General features: G+C 51.6%; 1 protein-coding gene across 1 annotated transcript in view; it reads right to left on the reverse strand.

Moving 5' to 3' along the window:
• Positions 1-1,392, reverse strand: part of OPLAH (5-oxoprolinase, ATP-hydrolysing) — an 88,484-nt gene extending 87,092 nt beyond the window's left edge. The window contains exon 1 of the mRNA XM_089665612.1: positions 1,277-1,392. The gene's annotated coding sequence lies outside the window, so the exon portion shown is untranslated. The remainder of the gene's footprint in view (positions 1-1,276) is intronic.
• Between the last annotated feature and the right edge of the window lie 4,608 nt (positions 1,393-6,000).

The following is a 6,000-nucleotide window of genomic DNA, read 5'->3' on the forward strand; positions in this document are numbered from 1 at the left end:
CATATTTATTCCAGGATCACACTCCAAAGACATGCTGGTAGGTGAATTGGCTCCTGTCTAAATTGGCCCTAGTATGTGTATGTATGAATGTGAGTTAGGGCCCTTACATCGTACGCCCCTTGAGGGATGTGGACTGATATGAATGTACACTATATGTAAAGCGCGGCGTAAATTGACGGCGATATATAAGTACCTGAAATAAATAATAATCAGACGGTGCAATCCTGAGTCTTCAAGGGATAGTCCATATGGATTGTAGAGTCACATGTGTGTTTTTCGGTCTTTCAATGTTTCAGTGACACCTTTTGGACTCAGACTCTGCCATCCCCAGGCTATCTCCGTATACTCCACCTGCAAGTCCCATACACTCAGCTGCTTTGCATTGTCTGCTATCGGTTGGACTAGATGGACTTTTTTTTTTTTTTTTCAACCCAACTATGGGGTTTGCCTACTCAAGCTGAAGAGTTCAATATTAGGCGCATGTCTACATAGAAACCAATCAGCCAGAGGCGTCCCTAGGGTTGGTGTCACCCGGTGCAGTAACACTTGGTGACACCCCCTCCGACGATCCCCGCAGGATGGATCGGATCTGCGGATTGAGCATAATGGATCAGACTCCAATCCATTATGCTCCCCAATCCGATCCATCCTGCAGGGATCATCGGCTTTCTTTACAACTTACCTTTTCGTGGAGCGTGTCCGGTGTCACCCTGTCAGGGGTGGACTGACAACTCATGGGGCCCCCGGGCAATAGTGGATAACGGGGCCCCTGTGTCCTTGCCCACACTCAAAAAAGCCTATAAAAAAAAGGTACCAGGGGCATCTCATGGGGCCCCCTACTGAGCCCGGGCCCTCGGGCAGTGCCCAAGTGCTCCAATGGTCAGTCCACCCTTGCACCCCGTATAGGTTGCATGCCGACAATCCCCGCAGGATGGATCGGATCTGCAGATTGAGCATAATGGACCGGAGTCCGATCCATTATGCTCCCCAATCCGCAGATCCCATCCATCCTGCGGGGATTATCGTCTTGCTTTACAACTTACCTTTCGTGAAGCGGGTCCAGTATCACCCGGTGCAGCGCGCACCCCCTGCACCTGCCTGGGGACGCCACTGCAATCAGCTTCCAGGTTTTATTATCAATGCTTCATCAAACAAGCTGAAGGTAGAAGCTGATTGGCTCCCATGCACAGCTGCCCCAGATTCTGAGCGCCCCAGTTTTAGTAAATCCCCCCCCCAATGTAACGGTCTTCCCTCACCCCCTCTATGGATCTCTCACCTGTCTGATGAGCGATATGAGCGGCCAGCTTGGCTCTCCACTACAATGAATGGTTAATACCTTCCACGAGGATGGTTTAAGGACTCGCCTTCTGGGCAGCCAATAGCATTGCAAGCTTGGTGCTGGGATTGGCCAGAGTAGAATGTAGGCCCGCCCCATGCTCAATCCATGGAGGTGGATGGGGAAGGAGACACGTGTGTGTATGTAGAGCTCAGTAAGGAGGAGGGGGCACAGGGAGACAAATCGCTGAGACTTCTCGCTCTCATCAATGGTGTCCGGTGATACGTTGGCGATGGCGTGCAAAAGTACAAGGGCTCGTTCACACTTCATTTATTTCTAACTCTCGCTAAACGCCCCGATAGCGTTTGAATGGCGTTAGACAGGCGTTATGGAAGCGTTTTTAACGCTACTCAAACGCTCCCCAAATGCCCCATGTGCGTTTTTGAGGCGTTTGCCAAGCATTAAAACCGCACCACAAAAACCTATAATGAAGTTTAATGGTTTTAACGTTCCGCAACCGCCTCGCAAACGCCTGCCAGGCCATTCAGGAGCATCACCGTAGACTTGAATGGGAGGCTTCAACTCCTCCTGACTCAACATGAGGCGTCAGCTTTGACGCGACGCTAACGCTTCAGTGCGAACAGCGCCCTGTGCTGCCATGTGCAGAATTTTCATAGGCGTTTGAGAAGCGTTAAAAACGCTTCCCAAACGCCTGACGCCTGCTGACAAAGCTCGTGTGAACGGAGCCCAACAGCTCATCCTTCAAAAAAATGTAGCATTTGTGGAAAATATTGATGTACACGCAGGGGCGGACTGACAACTCATGGGGCCCCCGGGCAATAGGGGATCATGGGGCCCCTGTGTCCTTGCCAGGGGCGGACTGACAACTCATGGGGCCCCCGGGCAATAGGGGATCATGGGGCCCCTGTGTCCTTGCCAGGGGCGGACTAACAACTCATGTGGCCCCCGGGCAATAGGGGATCATGGGGCCCCTGTGTCCTTGCCAGGGGCGGACTGACAACTCATGGGGCCCCCGGGCAATAGGGGATCATGGGGCCCCTGTGTCCTTGCCAGGGGCGGACTGACAACTCATGTGGCCCCCGGGCAATAGGGGATCATGGGGCCCCTGTGTCCTTGCCAGGGGCAGACTGACAACTCATGGGGCCCCCGGGCAATAGGGGATCATGGGGCACCTGTGTCCTTGCCAGGGGCGGACTGACAACTCATGGGGCCCCCGGGCAATAGGGGATCATGGGGCCCCTGTGTCCTTGCCCAAACTCAAAAAAACCTATGACAAAGGTACCAGGGGCATCTCATGGGGCCCCCTACTGACCCCGGGCCCTCAGGCAGTGCCCGAGTTTCCAAATGGTCAGTCCGCCCCTGTGTACATGGCATATTGTGTGATCAATGTTGCAATAAAGTAAAAGGGTAATGCCGGCCATAGACGGTTTGAAAATCTGGCCGATTTTCACACTGTTAGTGGGTTAATTGGTCGGCCGCTTTTCGGGTTTTTTTGCACTTTGAGATTTTTGGTCGTGTTGGAAAATTCGCGGCCGATTTTGACAATCGGCCAATTTTCCCGGGAATGATGGCCAAATCAGCCGATCGTTTTAATGATAAAAAATCTGCGCATGAGCCGTGACCTGCAAGGGACAGAAGTTATGGGGTGAACTTTAGGATTTAGTCAGCCGATTTTTTTAATCATTGGTGGTAACCTCGGCCGAACGAACAACTGATTTTTCGTTTATCGTTCGAACAATTGGCCGATGTTCGACCCGTCTATGGCCTGCATAACGCTACTTGTGTGGGGAAAAAAGTAAAAAAAAAGAAATACAGGAGTACCTCGGTTTGCGAATTTAATGCGTTTTGCAGGACTTTTCGTAATGCAAAAGATTTGTAAATGGAAACGCGGTTTCCCAAAGGAATGCACTGAAAACCAATTCATCCGTTCCGGAGGTCAGAAAAAAAGTTAAAAAAAGTCTTTTATCTGTCAAAATCTTTATAAAGTGCACTTTAAAGGCATAAATACTGTACGGGGACATGATAAAAAATTGATTTGTAAATGCACTGAAAACCAATTAATCCGTTCGCATTGCGAAAAAATTAGTAAACCGAGGCGTTCGTAAACTGAGGTACGCCTGTACTGCTACGGGGCGGCATGGGTGTGCAAAATCACGTATATATATACGTGATTTTGCAGTTCCGGGTAGGGACCCTACCTGCACTGCCATTCCCAGCCTCGGCTGTCAATCTTCGTGTGTATTGCTAGAGAGGTTTTTTTTTTTTCTTGGGAGAGTGCATGTGATCAGCACAGGGCCAATCAGCACTGTCCAGACAGAGGTCAGGGGGTCTGCATCCTCCTAGAGCAGAATTAAAACTCCTTCTACAAGATTAACCCGTGCTCTGCTGGACACTGATAGAAGTTACACAGCTGCTATATACTGATGATGAGAAAAGGGATTTAACAGTTCATATTTACAAGTAATTGCATTTCCATGTTCTGTGTACTGTGGAAGACCAGATATAGTGAATGCGGGGTCCGGGGGGAGCGGATATAGTGAATGCGGGGTCCGGGGAGAGCGGATATAGTGAATGCGGGGTCCGGGGAGAGCGGATATAGTGAATGCACGGTCCGGGGAGAGCGGATATAGTGAATGCGGGGTCCGGGGAGAGCGGATATAGTGAATGCGGGGTCCGGGGAGAGCGGATATAGTGAATGCGGGGTCCGGGGGGAGCGGATATAGTGAATGCGGGGTCCGGGGAGAGCGGATATAGTGAATGCGGGGTCCGGGGAGAGCGGATATAGTGAATGTGGGGTCCGGGGAGAGCGGATATAGTGTATGCGGGGTCCGGGGAGAGCGGATATAGTGAATGCGGGGTCTGGGGAGAGCGGATATAGTGAATGCGGGGTCCGGGGAGAGCGGATATAGTGAATGCGGGGTCCGGGGAGAGCGGATATAGTGAATGCCGGGTCCGGGGAGAGCGGATATAGTGAATGCCGGGTCCGGGGAGAGCGGATATAGTGAATGCCGGGTCCGGGGAGAGCGGATATAGTGAATGCCGGGTCCGGGGAGAGCGGATATAGTGAATGCGGGGTCCGGGGAGAGCGGATATAGTGAATGCGGGGCCCGGGGAGAGCGGATATAGTGAATGCGGGGTCCGGGGAGAGCGGATATAGTGAATGCGGGGTCCGGGGAGAGCGGATATAGTGAATGCGGGGTCCGGGGAGAGCGGATATAGTGAACAACTGACACCAATGGTGGGGCAAAATTCCTCCCGATGACACCAGCGAGAGGGGTACCATTCCTCCAATAGACATCAGCAATGGTGCACAATTATTATTATTATACAGGATTTATGGTGCCAACAGTTTGCTCAGCGCTTTACAATATAACGGGAGACAGTACAGCAACAATACAGTTCAATACAAGAGGGATAGGAGGGCCCTGATCCCGGGAGCTTACAATCAACCACCAATGATGGGGCATAACTCCTTCAGATGACACTAACAATGGAGTACAATTCCTTCCACTGATACCAAAGATGGATTGTTGTTCTTTCCCACTGATATCGGGACATTTTGTACTCCCAACTGGCCCTTTGGAGACCCCTGGAATCAGAATTTACTCTGGTCCTTCCTATACACTTCATGATAATTAAAACTAATACTCTGCTATTTGTTCCCGAGATTCTTCGTTATTTCCATCCACGCTATGAAGTTTGTGGATTCTCTGATTACCTAGAACAGTAGTTGTCAACTTTTGAGCTAAAGGTGGCCTCAAATGTGGCCCCTGACATCACCGAAGGGCCGCACATAATGTTCGATATCTGTAGTGCTGGAGACCTGATAGAGGAAATGAGGGTCAGAGAGTGAGGACATGCTCTATTGTTGGCTGGGGATGTGCCATAGAAGACAAAACGAAACTGGCAATATGTTACATGAGGTTAGTAGAGATCGATGCTATTACTCTAATCAATGTTCCAACTACAGGCAGCTGAGGTCTGAGGGCCACACATCATATACCAAAGGGCCACATGAGGCCCTCGGGCCACAGGTTGGGTACCAGGGACCTAGAATCACTTTTCCCATCTGCTAATCCAGACAACGTCTCTTGAAGTAAGCATGAAGCTCAGTTTTGAAAAAAAGGTTACATAATAATATTTTAAATAAAAGTCATTACATTCAGTTTTACCCACTAGCCTACCGGACACTTCTATCCCCTTCCTGCCCACCGGACACTACTACCCCCTTCCTGCCTACCGGACACTTCTATCCCCTTCCTGCCCACCGGACACTTCTACCCCCTTCCTGCCTACCAGACACTTCTACCCCCTTCCTGCCTACAGGGCACTTCTACCCCCTTCCTGCCCTCCGGACACTTCTACCCCCTTCCTGCCCACAGGGCACTTCTACCCCCTTCCTGCCCACCGGGCACTTCTACCCCCTTCCTGCCCACCGGACACTTCTACCCCCTTCCTGCCCACAGGGCACTTCTACCCCCTTCCTGCCCACCGGGCACTTCTACTCCCTTCCTGCCTACCGGACACATCTACCCCCTTCCTGCCTACCGGACACTTCTATCCCCTTCCTGCCTACCGGGCACTTCTACCCCCTTCCTGCCTACCGGGCACTTCTACCCCCTTCCTGCCTACCGGCCACTTCTACCGCCTCCCTGCCTACCGGGCACTTCTAGTCCCTTCCCGCCCACCGGGCACTTCTACCC

Source organism: Staurois parvus, unplaced genomic scaffold, assembly GCF_062004578.1.
Source record: "Staurois parvus isolate SC_StPar_1 unplaced genomic scaffold, SC_StPar_1.0 ptg002263l, whole genome shotgun sequence".
Lineage (NCBI taxonomy): Eukaryota > Metazoa > Chordata > Amphibia > Anura > Ranidae > Staurois > Staurois parvus.